The sequence below is a fragment of the Delphinapterus leucas genome, chromosome 15 (assembly GCF_059928025.1).
Source record: "Delphinapterus leucas isolate spDelLeu-1000000601 "Yukka" chromosome 15, BTC_Dleu_Yukka2, whole genome shotgun sequence".
NCBI classification, from domain to species: domain Eukaryota; kingdom Metazoa; phylum Chordata; class Mammalia; order Artiodactyla; family Monodontidae; genus Delphinapterus; species Delphinapterus leucas.
The window spans coordinates 63,765,886-63,786,450 of NC_143143.1; the positions used below are offsets into that span (position 1 = coordinate 63,765,886).

At 44.4% G+C, this 20,565-nt stretch overlaps 1 protein-coding gene across 15 annotated transcripts in view; it reads left to right on the forward strand.

Annotated features, from left to right (window-relative positions):
• RALY (RALY heterogeneous nuclear ribonucleoprotein) overlaps nt 1-20,565 on the forward strand; it is a 79,478-nt gene that overhangs the window by 17,223 nt on the left and 41,690 nt on the right. For 4 of the 15 annotated variants that reach the window (XM_089896728.1, XM_022592640.3, XM_022592642.3 and 1 more), the window contains 2 exons: nt 18,747-18,829; nt 19,990-20,137. The exons of 1 other annotated variant lie outside the window; for it this stretch is intronic. The gene's annotated coding sequence lies outside the window, so the exon portion shown is untranslated. Of the gene's footprint in view, nt 1-18,746; nt 18,882-18,916; nt 19,279-19,989; nt 20,138-20,565 lie in introns of those variants that run through there. 10 more of the 15 variants (XM_089896727.1, XM_022592637.3, XM_022592639.3 and 7 more) reach the window with 4 other exon arrangements.

Sequence of the window (20,565 nt, forward strand, 5' to 3'; positions counted from 1 at the left end):
ATACTATAGGTGCAATATGATAAAGTGCTCTGGCAGCTTATGGAAGTTCTTGGAGATAACTTCTGAGAGAAATCTTGGAAGCTTCTAGAAGCTGGTAGTATTTGAATATTTCTTTTGAGATTTAGGGGAAGTTCAGTTGGCAAAGATGGTGAGAAGAACATTCCAGGTGGAGGGAATGGTTAGAGTAAAAGCAATGAGAAAGTACAGAGGTCAGGCCCCACCTACTAATTTATTCTTGCCCTAAGCTAGAATTCTTTCTAGAATGTGTGCTAAATTTTTAGGCCAGCCTAAAGGAAATTCTCTTTTCTCCCGTCTTTTCTACCTTTTTTCTTTCTGTTCTTTCCTTCCCTCTCTCGTGACCCACTTGTCTTTTACTTTTGATTTCTTCTCAGTCCTTTCCCTTTCTTTCGTCTTCCCAATGCTCCAGTTTTTTGTTGTTCTTTTTTGTAATTTTTTTTTTGTCTGTGCTGGGTCTTCATTGCTGCACGTGGGCTTCCTCTAGTTGTGGCATGCGGGGGCTACTCTTCGTTGCGATGCCTGGGCTTCTTGCGGTGGCTTCTCTTGTTGCTGAGCATGGGCTCTAGGCGTGCGGGCTTCAGTAGTTGTGGCACGCGGGCTCAGTTGTTGTGGCACGCAGGCTCAGTAATTGTGGCTCATGGGCTCTAGAGCACAGACTCAGTAGTTGTGATGCACAGGCTTAGTTGCTTCATGGCATGTGGGATCTTCCCGGACTAGGGCTTGAATCCGTGTCCCCTGCATTGGCAGGTGGATTCTTATCTACTGTGCCACCAGGGAAGTCCCCCCAATGCTCCAGTTTTTTGTTTTTTTAGCTTTATTGTTTACCTTTCTCTACCTAATTCCTTCTTTCTTGCCCTCTTCCCCAGGCAACCCAGGAAATCCAGGCCTTTGGGTTGAGATGTGAATCAGCTACACAGTATTTAACTCCAAATACCACCTCCTCTTGTGAAGCTGAGAAGTAATCATGGCATAATTGCTTCTCATCTGTCTCTTATGTTTTATTGGCATTGACTTTTCTTTAACCTCCCACTATGGTGGGGGTGTTGTTATCATCTTATTTTTTTTAGTAGTTGTCAAAATGTCAATTTTAATGAGAAATTTCTGCAGACAGGCCTGCCCTTGAGTGGTGTGAGCCTTCAGGCAAAGCTAGGGCTGGTTGAGTCAGAAATGCTCATTGGTCTGTTTTCTCATGCATACAGGTCTCTGGGTCACACAGACACATACACACTCCCTTCTGTCCCTACAGGTTTGTATGCTTTGCAACACATACACACACAACTGAGTTACAAAGGTGCACATATTTCTTCTGTTCCGTACACACCAATACTTATCTCCCTTACACCTTATACCCACACATTTATCCTCCTATACCCTTGTCCCACTGTTTTCTACCTAGATACACAGAATTGTGTGTGCCAGGAAAGTATCTGCAAGCCTGTCTTACAGACACCACACTGTCCTCTCCCTTACGTATCCACACAAGTACTCCCCTACATACAGACACATCTGCCCATGCCCCAGTCCCATACACTCAATACCACACCATCTCCCACTATTCCTTAAATCTCCCTCCTTAATTATTTCTAATCTTCATAGAGACATTTTAGTTTCAGACTAGTTTTGAAAGGAAATGTCTTTGTCGACAGCCAAGCTAGCAGACCATTAGGAAGTCTGAACCATTTATGACAGATCCTTTGACTAAGGCCTCTAGAGTAACTCTGTTATTGTGGAGGTGGGGGAGGGCTGGCTCAAACAATAGTGGATTGCTTCTAAATGGCACTGTTATGAGCCAAGGTGTATTTGAACCTAGTTCCAAACTGGATTCTGTGATTTCAGGGTTCACTTCTATTGGAAGGTGATCATATACTGGCAAAAGAGCCAGAGCCACTGTAGATGTTCCAAATCAGACTTTCTAGGGTGGGGCCTGGAAGACTGTATTTTTAACAAGTTCCCAGAGTTCTTCTGTTGTGTAGCCAGGTTAGGAAATACTGATGTAGAGGAAAGAACTAGAAGTGAGAAGATCTGCGTTATCTTTCTGTACCACCTTGGACAAGTTATCTTTTTTTGGACCTTAGCTTTCTCAACTGTAATATAACAAAGCTCATGCTCATAAAGGACCTTTTCAGCTCTAAAATTTTATGCTGCTTTATGATGAGTTCAATCTGGGATACTTTTCTACCATAAAAGTGTCCATTCTCTGTCTACCCTGGCCAAGGCATTTCAGGCTTTGGCCAGAGGTCAGCAGAGGCAGCCTGGGCCCTGACCTTCTGTCAGAAGCACTGCCACAGTTCCTAATTAGAAGTGGATCGATATGGGCCTGCAGCCAGGCCTGGGGAGCCTGGGAGGAAGCTGGAGGAGTACTCCTAGCTGGGGAGAATCTGATTACTATGAAATCGGTATGTTTTCCTCACCTTTATAAACTCATATATAATATAGTGCTAGGTACATAATACAGGCCCCCTCCTCAGATGGCAGCATCATTTAGTGTTAATATTGGGTTAAGCCTCTTTGTATGTTCATTTCCCCTAACAACTTACCGGGATAGGTTGAAAAGGAAACTGGAGCTCAGAGAAGTGAAGTGACTTGGCTGCCCTATGTCACATAGCATGTTCTCTGTTGTACTGCACTACAGCATTTCTGAGCATTTGCAACACTTTGATTCCAAGCCAATGAACTTTTTTTTTTTAATTTGGAATCTTTTTCTGTTCAGAATTTTCTTTTTTTTTTTGGACCCGCCACATGGCATGTGGAATCTTGGTTCCCCAGCTAAGGATCGAACCTGTGCCCCCTGCATTGGAAGCTTGGAGTCTTAACCACTGGATGGCCAGGGAAGTCCCCTTTTTTTTTAAAAAAAAACCAGGGCCATCCCTTACCCTTCTACAGACTGAACTGGAGCTGAGGCCTTCTCCCTGGAACCCTTCAAAGACTGGAGGAAATCCCTTAAAACCAGTGGTTGAGGAGGATGGGGGGAGATGCTCTGCTTGCTTTGGCTTTCTCATCTCCTTTCCAAGGTCCCTAAGGAATGAGTAGTCTCTGGTGGGAGAGATCAATCATCATTTGGGATCAGTGGGAGGGCTGAGTCAGGTTTTTGAACTGGCCCTATGCAAGGAGGGGGAAGGGACTCACGACCAGATATTTCTATGCGTTGTAGAACCCGAGGGCTTAATGTGCTCAGCTACCAGTGTGCTCAGACCAAATTCCCCCTACAGCTGGTCATTCAACAAATATTTGTTGAGTATCTCCTATGTGTCAGGGCTTGCGCTAGTGCTAGCTAAGGATTCCTTGATAAAGACCCAGTCCCTGCCCTGAAAGACCTCACAATCTAACATCAGAGTCAAACAGGGAAACAGACCATAGTATTCTGTATGGCCTTAATAGAGGCATACGCAGGATTCTCTGGGATCACAGAGGCATGGAAGTGGGTTTTTCTGGGGGAGATAACTTTGATCTGACTTTGAAGGAAGAGTAATAAGAGTAGAGGCAGGCAAGGCAAGGAGGGCACTCCAGACCAGGGAACTAGCACAAAGGAAAGCATAAAGATGTGTCCAGGAACAGTTGATAAAGGGGTGGACATTAGAGTAGTTCCTAACATGTAGCCAATCAGATTGACAGCCCTTGCCCCTCACTATTACAGCCCTAAGGCTGTAATAGTAGTCACTGAATGGCAGTAACACAGGAGCAGGTAGGGAGAAGAAGGTGGATTTATTAGCAGATGCTGACTGAAACTTAGTTTCAGGGAGGAAACTAGGGAGGAAAGCTGAAGAGCAGCAGCCCTCTGCACTCTGGGCCAAGCCTGCAGAGATGCTGGGGGTTCTTGGCAGTGGTTTGAAAGTTCGTTGGCTCAGGCACAGGGCTTTGCTTCTCTGATGGCAAAATCCTCTGCTTGCCTTCCCCTCCTTTCCTTTAAAAAAGAAATTAATGGAATCTGTTCAAAGTATCCCTGAAATGAAATTACATTTTTAACTCTAATTACCCTAATTAAAACTTGACAGCTGTAATCCTGGAATGGCAGATATGCTAAGTACCCCATGCCTGTGACAAGCTTACTTACCCAGATGGAATGTTGTTCTGTTCTGGGCTTAGGAGAAAAATTCTTTTGTATGTTTGTTTTGTTTTTCCCCATTAGCAATTTAGTCTTTGACCTCACAGCTTGCTCAAGCTAGGATAGTCTTACTTGTAGGCTACAGGCTTGTTCAGGACCCCTTAATCTCAGTAGAGGTCCCTTTGTATCCAGAGGAGATGCTTCTGATGATATTTACCACATACCTTTGAGTTCTCACTTCAGTTGAGGTTGGATTGAATGCCCTGAGCCTTTCCCGGGGTGAAATCTCCTGTTTTTGGGGGATCTGCACTTGTTAGAAGGCTGTCTGCCGATCTAGGGCTAAATCTGTATCTGGGATCAGTTTATGGCTAGTATTAAGGATACAGTTTGAGGTCAGGGACCAGAAGCTCTGAAAATAGGATCCCTCTTCTCTTCACATGTATCAGCATAGGCTAGAAGCCACCTAATGAAATGCCTGGTCTTGGCCCCTACCTTAACTAGTTACCTGGCCAGACAGGGAACATGATGGGGAGGGAGGGAGGCAGGCAGCCCCTGAAGCAGCCTGAAGGCTCTGTTGATGCTGTGAGTCATCTCATGTTTCTGTTAGAACCAAAGATTCCCATGTTCGAATGACTTTCTCTTAGCCCAGAAGCCTGTTCAGTCAGTGGACACTGGGTGTTATGTTAGGTACTGCAAGGGATACAGAGTTGAATAAGACACACTCCATGCCCCTGAGAAGCTTAGAATTGTGGGGGGAGTAGGGAGACAGTAGTGGGTGAGGGATAGCCATATAGTGACTAATTATGTAAGGCAGAGCCAGAAAAGACTTCTCACAGGTGTTGGCATTTGAGCTTGTCCCTGAAATAGGTAATATTGGCAGAGGAATGGAGAAGGGCATTGCAGGTGTTAGGGAGGAGCATGGTGGAAGGTAAGAAGTTGCCAGGTGACAGCCTGCTGTGATGGAGTACAGTGTGCAGGGAAGGACATGATAGAGGATGACGTAGAGTTTAAACTATCCTGTAGGCAAAGGGGATCCATTGAGGGTGTAGGCTCGTGATATGAGTGTGTGTGGTGGATTGAGGGACAGGGTGATTGGAGACAGGAGATTAGTTAGAACAGATGTCAGGCAAACTGGCCTGTGGGCTGAATCAGTCTGCTGCCTCTTTTTGTAAAGTTGTACTGGAATACAGCCACACTCATTTGTTCCTCTGTGACTGCTTTCATATTACCTTGGCAAAGTTGAATACTACAGAGACTGCTGGCCCTATACAGAAAAAGTTTGCTGACCTCTGAGTTAGAAGGTAATTATGAAAGTTCTGGAAGAGGAGATAAATGTCAGGACTAAGCCGGAAATGAATTGGAGGTGTCAAATGAGACTTTTCAGAAGAAGGGACAGCATGATTTAACAGAGAACACCTGCCCTACCTACCTTTCAAAACTTTGTAAAGGTCAAATTTGCTGAAAGTCACCATATCACAAAGGACACAGGATGCAGGCAAGTCCTGATTTGCCCTTATTAGCTGTGTGACCTTGGGCAAATCACTTACTTTCCCAGAAGTTCAGGTGAATATTGTGAATAGAACAAAGAAAAGAATCAGATTTTTCCTCATGGCACAGAACTCTTCTTCTGCTACTTCTCTATACTTCACCCCCCCATTTTATAAATCTGAGGGCCCGCTGTTGGAAAGGACAGATATCCTAGAAAACCTGGAACATAATTTACAGTTTGAGTTGTGAAGTTGGGGATGGGTGGGCAGAGGGTTTTGATCTCCCGGAGCCACTGGTGTTGTGGGAGAAGGGCTCATGATAGTTTGAGGACATCCTGTGCCCTTCCCCTTCCCTAACTGCTGGCACTTGTTCTGGCCAGATTGAGTTTATTTCTGCCCTTTAACTTCCAGAGCATATTCGCCCCCTGCAAAACTAAAAGGCTGGATTGATTTCTTTCTCAGTCACCTTTCAAAGCAGGAAACTATGAAAGTACCACTTGATATCCCTTATGCGTCTCTCCCTGCCACTACACTGAATCCCTTATGACTCACTCCCTTTTTCCTAGAATGTTGTGCATCTACCCTGGAGGATAGGAAAAATCACTAGATGGGAGACCGCAGTGGTGGGTTCCAAACTCATTTCTTCCTTTAGTTTACTGTGTGACCTCAGCCAATTTGTTTCATGTTCCTGGCCCTTCATATGACTTTAGCTACCTCTTAGGATCTGGGCTTTCTTCTTTAAGACCTCAACTTCAGAGCACAGCCTCTTCCCTTTTTTTTCTTTTATCCTGTGTTCCCCCCTCCTTTCAATCTAGAGTATTTGTGTATATACGTACGTCATTTGCTTCAAATTCACTGCCTTTGACTGTGAGGAGAATAGTCATATCTCTAGCTGTTTTTACTGGCAAGGTTCTAGGAACTGGCACTCAGTCTAATTACTGGAGTGGAACAGACACTGGAGGTCAGGTCCAGCTGACCCTAGGGTTCAGCAGGCATGGTGTCTCTAGGATGGACAGTCTAGTTCAGTACAGGTAAACATTTGGCCCTGATATCCTTGATAGAGTATAAGAATAAAGGCCAGGCACTGATCCAGGCAATTTACATTTTTTGTGTTCCTTTATCTCATAACTCTGAGACAGGTGATATCATCACAGATATCATTTTACAGATGTGGGAACTTAGTTTTAGAGGATCATTCAGTAGACAGAGACTGACTCATTGAGGATACAGGGAAATACCTAAATATTCCCTCTTCCCATAGGGGAGAGTGGTGGAAAAATCAGACAGTAATCAAAGCTCTTAAGAGGATATAGGGGAGCAGGTAAATCATAATGCTTAAGGATACCCAGTTTAGGTGGCCAGATCCAGGGCCCAAACCCAGATCTGTATGCGTGGTATTTCTACTATACCATGCTGCCTTCCCTGCAGAAGGATGGGGAGAGTGGCAAACTCAAGAATAAGTCTAGGCTGGCAGGAAGTCTTTGAGGAATGGACACTGGTGGGAAGGCTTAGTCTTGGATTCAGAGCTGGGCTTTAGTCTTAGGAGGGCTTGAGGTGTTAGGCAGGTGACCTGAGGCAGGTGTTCTCACATGGACCTGGGGCCATTTGTAGAATACAGTACATGATTTTGTGCCCTCTAGAAGTTGAAGCCTGGTGGTCAGCAGTGGCAATATCCTGGAATACCACAAGGAACCCCACAATCAACTCTGTAGTACAGGAGAACAGGGAGGAAGGGTTGACATCCAGGCCGTATGGGTAGAAGATGGGAATTAGGGTGAAGACTATTTTAAATATTTCCTGCCTGGAGTCAGAATTGTTTGAGGACTGGATTTGAGTTGCTGACTCCAACCTGAAGTGATAGAGCTAGGATAGAAGTGAGAGGGAAGGGAAGAGATTTTAGAGGCTGACATTCTGTCTTCAGGTTAAAAAAATAAAAAAGATTTAAAAATTGTGTTAGATTCTACAAATTAGTGCAGTTTAAAAACTTGAACCATTTTCTTCTCAGCACAGCCTTTGCATATGCTGGCTCCTTTTCCCAGAGGCTCTGTCTTCCTTTTTCTCTGACCATGGCTAGGCAGGCAGGTCATGGCTAGCTCTGAGCCATAGCATCCTTCAGTCTGCTGCTTCACCCTGGGTCTTTTTCCCTGTGATGCCCCCAATAGTGCCAGATTCGAGGCCTTTCTCACCTTCTGAGATGGCCCACACTCTTGTCTGTGGAATCTGTTTCTCCCTGAGTAAACCATCTTTCATTTTAGTTTGGCTCGCTCTTGAATTCTTTCCTGTTCAAGAACCCACACTTGGCGGCCATCCCAGGGACTCGCCTAAGACCTGGGACGAGAGCATCCTCTCGTGCCCCACTGTCTTTCCTGCAACAAGGGGAGATGTCACTTGGGGATATCACAGCACAAGTTATGGCAGATCCCAGTTTGTATGTTTTGAAGGATAACCATTGTATAGAGTACTGAACTGAGATTTTGCAAATATCTGTCGGTTGTTAAATTCTTTTTAAAGACATGTCTCCCTTTTGGTGTTGTTATTTAAACTACGAAATTGTCTTAATCCAGTTTCCAGATTCGGTTTTTGGCATGAGTGATCGTCTGCTAGAGATCTGTGACATAGTTGGAAGACTAGGAGAAATACTCCCAATAGATGAAACAATGAGGAATTCCTGAAAGATGAGATAAAAACAGATAAATGGGGTAACCCCAATAAAAATGAGGACAAATACTCCCCACCAAGTGAAAGAGAGAAGTTCCCCCCAAAATTAGTTTTCTGGACAAAACTCTGTGATTACCCTGAGATAAGAAGCAATGACATGGACAGCTGGCCAGAAAATTAAGTAAGGTAATCACTGGTCAGTCTCCTTAGCAGACAGTCCTCTGACATTTAGGATAAAGCCATGTGTCTTAGTCCGTTTGGGCTGCTAGAACAAAAACACCTGAGACTGGGTGCCTTCTAAACAACACATGTATGAAAAAAAAAATAGTGCTAGATTCGATTTCTTCATCTGTGAAATATGAGGTCCCAGTGTTCTATACTAAAGTGGTCTTTTATCTGCCAGACCTGAAATTCATTCTTAAGGCTAGTTCTGACCCCACCCTTGGTATCTACAGTCTTCACGTAACTGAGCTGAATCCCAACTAAAATTAACAGATTGTTTTTTTGCCTGACCATCTGCTTGTGATTTAAATTTTGGGGTAAAATTGGCATTGTCTCTCAGATCCTGGCTTTCTGCCCCAGAACCCCAGTTCTGGGACTGAGTCCACTTCTGCAGAGCATTGTCATTGCTTTTTAAATACCTATTCAAAAACTGGTATGTAAACTTGAAATTTGTAGTTCCAGTTTCCAGGTACACTGAGGACACCTCGAAATTTATTCTGTACTAGAGGAAGTCTAGTACAGAATGTGGGATGGGATGATGTGGGAAGTGCCCTGATTGGGAGTAAGGAGACTGATTCTGGCCCTGCCACGGCCTTCCTTCTGTGACTTTGGACAGATCCTCTCACTCTGGTCTTACCACTCCTTCTGTAAAGTGGTGGGGCCTCTTCCAGCTCTGGTCTCATCAGGGACAAAAAGCCATCTTCTGTCCAGTTCAGTTGCAGAGCACTGTCTGGCCCCAGTTTTGGTGTGTTGGTTATAGATTATAAAGCCTTAGATTCTCGCTTCCAGCTCAAGAGGGGGAAGGGGAACCTTCTAACTGTCTCATTAGCATGGAGAAAAGAAAACAGTAATTACTTGTGCCTCCCTTGAGGATTCCTTCGGGGTTGGTCTTTCAGGGAAGGAGAAGGGGGAAACTGGAGGCGGCTTCAGCTGAGGAAGGAGAAATGCTGTTAGCTGCCCAGAAAAGGCAGAGGCAAGAATGGTTGTCTTGCAGGTCTGTTGTATTCTCTGGACATTCTTCCAGGCAGCCTAGAGACTGCCTGGATTGAGTTTCATCTATTTATGGCATGTATAGTGTTCTCATACATGGACATGGATTGGGCTCAGGAGCGCTAATGTCACCTGTCATTAAGAAGGCAGCTGCACTCCAGGGCCTCTTTTTGTGATATGCTGGGCATCCTGACACCTGTCTTTGTTGGGGAGTAGAAGTGGGTTTTACTGAGTCATTTTGTGACTTGGCTGCATTTTTATTATGTTGTGAGGTAATTTTTTTAACCCCCATGGCAACACAGCCAGTTGGTTTATTATGCCAGGGCATAGGCAACACACAATAGAGCCACTCATAAGAGTCAAGGTCAGGTATTCTTGTGACTGGAAGGAGTCTAGAACTGCAGGACCATGGTGTTTGATCCAGGCTGGGAAAAGCAGGCCTCACGAAGATGGAAGCAGTTAGAGTTTCGAGGCCAAGAGGTTAGGGGGCAAGCTGGACAGAACTAAAACAGATTGGCAAGCGTGACTCCTGGGACAAGGACTATTTGCTCTATGGCCAGTCTTATACTCCCTACTGTCTATGAGCAGTTGTGCATCTTCAAGTGCTGACTAGCAGAAATGGGTCTGAGACTGCCTGCAGGTGAGCCCTGCCTGATTGAACCTGGAGCTGTTATGCTAAGAGTATGTCCTGTGGCTGCTCACTCCTGCCTCGGTTGTCACCCCGGAGGCCTAGAGAACCTAGCTTCTATTTTCCTTCCCCTTTCCTGAGGAAGATATCACTTTAGAAACACCTCTTTCAGGGACTTCCCTGGTGGTCCAGTGGTAAAGAATCTGCCTTACAATGCAGGGGACACGGGTTCAGTCCCTGGACAGGGAACTGAGATCCCACATGCCGTGGGGCAACTAAGCCTGCGTGCCGCAACTACTGAGCTCATATACCTCAACTAGAGAGCCTGTGTGCTCTGGAGCCCGCACACTGCAATGAAAGATCCCGTGTGCCACAAGTAAGATGCGACACAGCCAAAAAAACAATAAAAAGAAAAACCTCTTTCAGTCAGTCTTCCTGTATGCCCTGGAGATTGCTCTACTCTAAACACCAGAGGTTTTATAGGGACGTACTATTTTTTTTTAATTAATTTATTTTTATTTATTTTTGGCTGTGTTGGGTCTTTGTTGCTGTGCGTGGGCTTTCTCTAGTTGCAACAAGTGGGGGCTACACTTTGTTGTGGTGCGCAGGCTTCTCATGCAGTGTCTTCTCTTGTTGGGGAGCACGGGCTCTAGGTGTGCGGGCTTCAGTAGTTGTGGCACATGGGCTCAGTAGTTGTGGCTCGCGGGCTCTAGAGCACAGGCTCAGTAGTTGTGGTGCATGGGCTTAGTTGCTCCGTGGCATGTGGGATCTTCCTGAACTAGGTCTCGAACCCGTGTCCCCTGCATTGGCAGGTGGATTCTTAACTGTTGTGCCACCAGGGAAGTCCCTGGGATGTACTATTTTTTAAAAAAATTTGTTTTACAAATGTAGGAAATAATTTCTTCTATCAGAATATCTTCTTAGCCCCCTGAAGCACTCCCTTTCTCTTGTCTTAGGTCTTTTGCTTGGTTCCCCACCCTACCCAAAGCTTTTGATATCCAGGCCCCAGTTCTTCTCTCAGATTTTTCTTAATTTACTTCCTGGCTTCTTTCCCCTACTTACCAGCCCTAGATTCCTGGTTTCCATATACTCCTGTAAGAACCTGTTCCCTTTTTTTTTTTTTTAAATTATTATTATTTTTTAATGGAATGCGCCAAAATAATAGTCTGGCCCAAGGGAAGGAGTGCTTGTCTTAAAAGTGAACTTCCAGTCATCTGGGCCATAGTAAAGTGCTTCCCAGAAATAGGGACAATGTGCACACTCAGGACACAGTACATGCTGACTCTTGCAAAAGTGTTCATACGTAGCATTGTATTCCCTCCCAGTATAAGGTGTTTTGATCAGGTATTTGAGTTCTGCCCTGGCACCTCTCATGACTTTTTGCCTGTTTGTTACAACAGTAGAACATCTTGTCATTTAGGGTGTGGTATTCAGTTTGGCAAAGGGCCCTGTCTCCTCTTTTACTGCGACAAATGTGAGAGCCCCTTGGGAAGGCCTAGTAAGTCCAGTCTGCAACTCTGGAACTTGATGGTGCACTTGCATTTCACCCCTGCCCATCTTTTCCCCAGGCATACAAAACCAATAGTTGCTTCATCGAGTACAAAATGGGAGAAGTTGGTCCATTCCCTAACACTTCATTATTGCAGCCTATTTTGGTATGTGGGGGACGCCTTATTTTTGAGCACGAGAAAGTGCAAGGTATATATGTAGTAGAAAGAACACAGTTTTGCAGTCAGACCTATTGAAATAAGTTCTTTTTCCCGGCTGTGTGGTTTTAGACAAATTACTTCTCTGAGGCTCAATTTCCTCCTGTAAGATGGGGATAATTCTATGGATTTCAAGAGGTTATTAGGAGTAAATGAGAATAATTAAGGCTTTGGATCTTAATGGTACATAATAAGATAATAGCAAATGTACATTTCTTTCTTTTCTCCTAGGCCTTTTTTATTGCTTGATTCATCCTTTGTGGTATTTAAATGGAAAAATAATATATATCAAGTCACTTATGCCAGGCCCTGAGGTAAGGGCTTTCCCATGCTATTTAATTTATTTCTCCCAATAACACATTTATGAAGCAGGAACCTTTTAAAACAAATGTAGGAAACTGAGGCACAGAAGGTAAATACGTTGCCTAAGGTCACAAAGCTAGTAAGAGACAGAGCTGGGATTCAAACCCAGGTGTGTGATTCTAGAGCCTGAGCTCTTCACCACTAAATTGGTCATTACTACTTTTTGTTACTTTCCCTGAGTAATATGTGACTTCTACTGGTTCTTACCTTCTTTGTACTTGGAACTGTTGGTATTTGCATACATGTAGCTCTTGAGCTTTTTCAGTCTCAGTTGGTGCTTTACTGTCTTTTGATGGAGGTGCAGACAGTGACAGTCTCTGCCGCAGCTCTTCCTAAGTCTTTTCACTCAGAGCAGATCTCTTCAAGTGAAAGGTGGTACAGCCCTCTTTTTATTTTATTTCATTTTTTAAAGAGACCATCCCCTCATTCCTTCTTTACCTTTATATCAAACTAAATAGATTTAAACAGTTAAACTGTTTCTTGACAATCTTGTTTGATCCATCAAAAAATCCTCCAGAATAGTAGATACTATCACCCTCATTTTACAGATATGGAAAAAAGGCCCAGGAAGGTGAAATGACTTGACAAGGTCACACAGTGCATTGTAGGTAGAACTGGAACTAGCCTTTAGGTTTTCTCTTAGCCCAGGGCTCTCTCTGTTGATTTAGTAAGAAAGAGAGATACCTGTATAATGTATATCAGGGCTTATTAGCCTGGAGCAACCTTTGTAGAAGGAGCAGAGGAATAGAGGAAGAACCTTCATGTCTTCTGATCTCTGCAGGCCTCAGCCTAAACCAGGTGAGCAAGGGTTAGGCTGGGGCAGGAAGGTGGTGAGAACTGAGGATGGGAGCCCTGAGGAATTTCACTTTACCTCCTGCTGACAGATTTGGTCTGGGATTTGGACAAGCAATTTCCTTCCATTTAAAATATATAAAGAGGAATTCCTACTACTGCTCTTAAAAAAAATCAAAAACAATTTTGTTTCTGGAATCAGAAGGAAAAAGAAACTTTTCTCAAAGTCTAGGTGTCAGACATTTTAATCCTGCCCTGGCACCCCCTTCCTTTTTGTTTCCTTCCTTACCTTCTCTCCTTTCACCCCTTTCTTCTACCTCTCTTTTATCTGTTAACCACCTAACTTCCTTTCTTATCCTTTTCTCTTCTCATCTCTTCCCTAACTCCTGAAAACAAGAATGGGAAAAGGGTACCTTCGGCTGAGAGACTAGTAGGTAGTTGATATAGATATTGGGGCTGAGAGTCAGAACATGGAGCTTGAGATTTTGGACCTTCTAGACCTTAGAACAAAGGTTGATAGGGCTGGTGTTTTATTCACTCACAGGTTCCCTAAATACTTAATGTCTCCTACATGCCAGGCTGTGTCAGATACTTGGGCATTTTAGTTAAAAAGACCCTAAACCTGCCGTAAGGTCACAGTCTTATGGGAAAGACATAGCAGCAGTAAACCTCCTCTTCGCTCCTCTCTTCTCTCCCCAACCCCCATTCAAGTCATTGGATTTTTGAGGTAGAAAGAACTTCAGAGTTTATCTGGTCCCTTTTCATGTTGCTACATAATGAGTAAGGCAGACCATGAAGTAAGTAAGCAAGCACATTAGGCTTTGGAGTAAAGCAGACCTAGGTTCAAATCTTAGCTCTGCTACTTACCAGCTGTTTGACCTTGAATGACACACTTAGCCTCCTCCCCATCTTCAGTTACCTTGGCTATAAAATGGGCATGCCATCACTTGCTTCACAGGGTATTACAAGGGTTACCAGCATAACACCTAGCCCAGTGCCTGGCGCATAGTAGCCCACGTCTTCCTGTCACCCTGCATCAAGGCCTGACCTAAGCCCTTGCTCTAATGAAGCTTCTGAGGCCACTTCTAGTCAGACTGATTTCTTTCTTTTTTTTTTTTTAAATTAATTTCTTATTTATTTTTGGCTGCATTGGGTCTTTGTTGCTGCGCACGGGCTTTCTCTAGTTGCTGCGAGTGGGGGCTACTCTTTGTTGCGGTGCGTAGGCTTCTCATTGTGGTGGCTTCTCTTGTTGTGGAGCACGGGCTCTAGGCACGCGGGCTTCAGTAGTTGTGGCACACGGGCTCAGTAGTTGTGGCACACGGGCTTAATTGCTCCACGGCATGTGGTATCTTCCCGGACCAGGGCTCAAACCCGTGTCTCCTGCATTGGCAGGTGGATTCTTAACCACTGCGCCACCAGGGAAGCCCCAGACTGGTTTCTTTTTCCACTTTTATAATACATAGCACTTTTGAAACTGTTAGGTCCTGCCTAATGTTCTTTTTTTTCAAATTTTTTAAAAAATTGAAGTATAGTTGATTTACAATGTTGTGTTAGTTTCCGGTGTACAACAAAGTGATTCAGTTATGTGTGTGTGTGTGTGTGTGTGCGTGCACGTGTTTGTGTGTGTGTGTGTGTGTGTGCGCGCACGCGCATTCTTTTTCCTATTCTTTTCCAGTATGGTTTATTACAGGATATTGAATATAGGTCCCTGTGCTATATAGTAGGTCCTTGTTGTTTATTTTATATGTAGTTTGTATCTGCTAATCCCAAACTCCTAATTTATCCCTCTCCCACCCCTCTCCCTCTTTGGTAACCATAAGTTGTTTTCTGTGTCTCTGAGTCTGTTTCTATTTTGTAAATATTCATTTGTATCATATTTTAGATTCCACATATAAGTGATACCATATGGTATTTGTCTTTCTCTTTCTGACTTATTTCATTTAGTATGATAGTTTCCAGGTCCATCCATGTTGGTGCAAATGGTATTGTTTCATTCTTTATTTATTTATTTATTTATTTATTTATTGGCTACGTTGGGTTTCCTTTGCTGGGCGTAGGCTTTCTCTAGTTGCGGTGAGTGGGGGCCACTCTTCATTGCGGTGCACAGGCTTCTCATTGCGGGGCTTCAGCAGTTGTGGCATGCCGGCTCAGTAGTTGTGGCTCGTGGGCTCTAGAGCGCAGGCTAAGTAGTTGTGGCACACGGGCTTAGTTGCTCCGTGGCATGTGGGATCTTCCTGGACCAGAGCTTGAACCTGTGTCCCCTGCATTGGCAGGTGGACTCCCAACCACTGCACCACCAGGGAAGCCCTGTTTCATTCTTTTTTATGGCTGAGTAATGTTTTTTTTTTTGTGTGTGTGTGTGTGTGAGTGTGTGTGTATGTATGTATGTGTGTACACACCACATCTTTATCCATTCATCTGTTGGTGGACATTTAGGTTACTACCATGTCTTGGGTATTGTAAATAGTGCTGTTGTGAACATTGGGGTGCATGTATGTTTTCGAATAGAGTTTTCTCCAGATAATATGCCCAGGAGTGGGATTGCTGGATCATATGGTAACTCTGTTTTTAGTTTTTAAAGGAATCTCCATACTGTTTTCCATAGTCTGCCCAATATTCTTAGTCATCCTTTGTAGGAAGCTGACACAGTCCTACTAGGACTTTACTCCGCAGTTCTTGCCAGGAGCCTAAGGATAAGATTTGTTCTCATTCATCCCTGGATCCTCTATAACCCCTAACCCAGAGTTGTGACCATGGCTAAGAAGGCCCAGGAATTGTTTTCGATTAACTGGGTAGAAGACTTGGGGTTTTGCAGCTGACAAAAAGAGCTGTTAAAGATTTGGCTGGGTCTCCCATCTCAAACCCTTCCCCTTTCTTCTCCTGTTGTCACATTGATTCTTACAAAATCCCTATATTGTAGGCTGGATGGGAATTGTATCCCCATTTTGTAGTTAAGGAATCTGAGGCTCAGATTAAAACTCAGGTCTCTTGCTAGGAGATAGATTTAGAGTAAGATAAGAGTGGTAGGGGACTACCCTGGTGGCACAGTGGTTAAGAATCCGCCTGCCAGTGCATGGGACACGGGTTTGAGCCCTGGTCCAGGAAGATCCCACATGTTGTGGAGCAACTAAGCCGGTGCGCCACAACTAGTGAACCTACGCTCTAGAGCCTGTGAGCCACAACTACTGAGCCTTCACGCCACAACTACTGAAGCCCATGCGCCTAGAGCATCTGCTCCACAATGAAGAGCAGCCCCCGCTCGCTGCAAATAGAGGAAGCCCCCGTGTAGCAGCAAAGACCCAACGCAACCATAAATAAATACATGAATGAATGAATGAACCCCACGCAGCAGCAAAGACCCAATGCAGCCATAAATGAATGAATAAATAAATAAATAAATGTATGTGTGTAGTAGGAATTCGAACAGAAATCTTAACTGACTAGGTTTTCCTTGTCTGGAAGCAGTAGGAATCTTTACAAGGAAGAACAACAGGGGAAGTGTTCTGAAGTCTTAGTGGATGGTGAGGCCAGAGCCAGGTAGTAGTCACAGCCAGAGATGTTTCAAGAACATGACAGAGAGGTAAGAAAGGGTTCAGGATAACTTCACTGAATTGCTAGGCCTTGAAGATTAAGAAGGATTTGAATATGTACAAATGAAGACAGGTGTTCCAGGTGAGGCAACAACATGGATAAAAGTATGGGAGCTGGAAAGCCCACAGTAGAGGTAAGGTAGATGATGATCAGACCCATGGTATGAGAGTCTAGAGAGCAAGGCTGAGGTGATTGGGAGCCATGACATTTTTTTGAGCAGGGGAGTGGCATTAGGAACATTAGTCTGGCAGTGTGGGCTCAATAGATTGGAACAGGAAGGATCGGGGGAGACTAGTGAAAGAGAGACCAGGGAAGAGGCTGCTGTAACAGGCTGTCCTTGTAATGTCAATAAATTCTAAGAATTATTCCAGCAGTGCAGGCAGGAGATAATGAGATCCTGAACCAAGAGGAAGTTGACACAGTAGGGAATAAAGAAGATGATTTGGATGTAGAGCTGTTAGAGACTGAAAACAAAAACAAAAAAAACCCCTACAAGGACTTGGCAATTGTGGGAATGAGGGAAGAAGGGGTTGGAGAGCATGAGTGAACATTTTGAAGTCTAAATATGTACTTGGTGAGAGAGTAGCATTGACATATATACACTACCAAATGTAAATAGCTAGTGGGAAGCAGCCGCATAGCACAGGGAGATCAGCTCAGTGCTTTGTGATGACCTAGAGGGGTGAGATGGGGAGGGTGGGAGGGAGACGCAAGAGGGAGGGGATATGGGGATATATGTATACATATAGCTGATTCACTTTGTTATACAGCAGAAACTAACACACCATTGTAAAGCAATTATACTCCAATAAAGATGTTAAAAAAAATGTACATCGGAGAATTGTTGGTGAAACATGGGGGCTGGGAAATAGAAGATGAGTTCAGTTTGTTGACATGTTAATTGGAGGTGCTGATAGTCCTTTCCTTTACCACCCACCCATTAGTACGTCTGCCTTTGTGCTTTGACCCTGCCCTACAGGGATCCTTTAGTACCTTGTGTTTGCTGCTTTGTTCAGGGGTGGAGCCCCCCACAGATCCCTCTACCCAGGTCTTAGAGCAACTGTCATTCCTTCTCTGAAATAAAATAGTACATGTAAGGTGCTTAGCCCAGTACCTAGTCTATTTCAAAGTGTGCATTAAATGTTAGTGGCTATTAAATGGCTATTGTTATCGTGGTTATCATCATAGCTTTGTGATCACAGTATCCTCTGGAACCACCTGGCTGAAGGACTTGGGAGTCATTCATCTGGTATTCAGTAAAAAACTTGGACTGCAAGTAAATGGAGAGGATCTCAGACTTGGGTATAAATGGGGGCTGTGAGCCATGTCAGCTAGGACTAGAGAATGCGTTTCCTGTGTTTTTTCTTCTGTTTTTGAGAAGTGGTATAGTGTGTGGTTAAGAAGGCAAGCCCTGGAGGTTGGACTTCCAGGGTTAAAGTCCCAGGTCTACCATCTATTAGCTGTGTGACTTGGGGCAAATTTACTTAACTTCTCTGTCTGTTTCCCCATTAGTAAAATGGGGAAATGTAATAACACACCAACCTTACAAGAGTTTGTAAAGATTAAATGAGTTAATACAAATAAAGGGTTTACGGCGGTGCCTGGCATGTGCTACTATTCTCCTTACCCCAGTCATTTCTACCCCACATTCCAAGTAATACATAGGAGTTTCTCTGTTTTCTCTTTACCCCACATTCCAAGAAATATATAGGAGTTTCTCTGTCCCTTACCCAGCAGAGGAGGAGGTGAGCAGAGAAACCTGAAATCAATCTCAGAGTGCTTGAAAGTTTGTCCCAGCTGGGTTCCAGGTTACTGAAGCCTGGAGGAACCTCATTCTTCCCATCACTGTATTCTATGTTGACTTTCTTGTTCTTTAGCATAACAAGCTTACTCTTGCCTATTGTTGCCTCAGGGCTTTTGCACTTATTTCCCTTCTCTGAAACACTCTTCCCTCTGATCTTTGCAGGTCTTCACCCCCTTACTTTATTCAGGTCTCTGTCTAGCAATTGCTTCTTGGAGAAGTCTTCCTTGACGGATTTATCTAAAATAGACCTCATTCTCACTCCTTGTCATTCTTTCCTGACTCTGCTTATTTTTCTTTATAGCACAACCTGAAACTATGTATTTACTTATTACCCTATCTTTTGCTAGGATGCAAGACATGTAAGGGCAGGAACTTTGCATGCCTTCATTGACCTAAGTTCATGCCTGTTCTGAGCAAGACCCTGACTGATTTCTCTCTGTTATAGGTGAGCCCTCTTCCCTGAGACAGTTGGTGCTGACCCTGTAACGCAAAAGAGGAAATTGCTGGCTGAGCTCAGCCTTGGTACTGGTGAGTGAGAGTGCCTAGGCAAACTCTGGGCAAACTTGGGCCAAGATACAAGGTAACTAGTTTGGAGCTTATTTTTACCCTTAGTACAGGTAACTTACAGATAATTACTCTTCTACTCCATGCCTAAGAGACTGTCATAGGCAGCCTTTTCTACTGGGAGGAGAATTGAACTTGCTTTCCTGGAGCTGCCATGAGACAGGGTGGGATCATTTGCCATGAATAAAGCAAAGCATGCTCAATTCCTTCTGGCTTCTGCCAGCTGCTTTCTGCTGGGGGGTATTCTGGACCTGGCAACTAAACCCCTTCTCCCATAAGCTCTCTTAACGTGACTTCATAGCCCTTAGAGACTTTTCCTGATTTCAGTCTTGATTGTGACCTACCAAGCCCAGAGTCAGCTTCAGAAAATCCTGTGGTTTTATCAGTCCTGCAGAATGTAATCGTCAATGGAGGTGAGGACGGAGTGATTAGAGTGGGGCTGTGTGAAGAGGGAAGTCCAGGGAATCTTAGAAGGAAGACTGCAGATGGTGAAACAGGAAGGGAAGTCAACATATTAAGAACCAATAGTGTTATGGATCCCATTTAAACTAGGCAAAACCCCATCTTATAGATGAGGGAATTGAGACTCAGGAAACTGAAGTAACTTGCCCAGGTTTACACCTGGGAATCCGTAAAGCTGATATTAGAACCCAGGTCAGTCTAACTGTGAATACCATTGTTCTCTCTGCCTTGGCAGGCTTTCCTTGGAATGCTAATCTCCCTGGAATCATGATTTTTCTTATAAAGTTCAAGAAAACAGACCTCCTTAGGGATTCAGGAAGGAGGTCTAGTTATTTGAAGGGCCCAGCAGGGCAGGCAAGAGTTGGGGGGGGTCCTTTCTGAGCAATGGCATTTTTAGTGAGGGGGAAAGGAAGAGCCTTCAAGCAGGCGGAGGCCAAGGCTAAATATGACTGGAAGGAGAGGAAAACACCTATAACACGTGGGATTCCATAAGCACTTGGGCCAGCACAGATGGGGACCTGGAGAGCTGAGTTGCAGTTGGAAAACCTGGTTTTTTGTCTTCTTGTTCAGTATTTGCGCTTGGATAATCTCCATTTCCCTATTTGTAAATTGGAGTGCCTCACTGCACCCATATGTCTATTTTGTGTGCACCAACCATACAGGATATTGTAGACAATCAAATGGGAGATGCAAGTTGGAAAGCTTTGTGAACTGTAAAACAGCATGACTGAAATGAGAGATGAGAAGAAAGTGTTAGAAGTATCCTTGGCATCTCAGTCCCTGACCTGACTGCCACCCAACTCCCCAAAGGTAAAAGGGAAGGTTTTGCCTTGGAAATTTACACTGTAAATTTTCTCCCAGGCCCTTCTCCTCCTCTCCTTCTGCAGGCCCTACTGGAAGTTCAGTCTTTCCACAAGTTCAGTCTTTCCAGGGCACAGAGACAAAGCCAGGCAGCGTTGGCAGCCATGATTTGCAGCATGTGGGCTGCAGAGTGCAGGTTTAAATGCACTCACACAGCCTGGCTCCAAGGCCACTGCCAGTACAGATATTATAGTTGGTTTCAAGAGTCCATCCCCAGCATGTTAGAACAGGAGGGCTATTCCTCTTCTAGCCCTAGGTTCCCTGCCTTCCCCCAACCCCCACCCTCCAACTGCTAGTGAAAAAGGCACTTGCACTGCAGTCTCATATCTTATCAGAGGCTATGGGCATTCCAGTTTTCCCACCATTTCTCTCGCTCT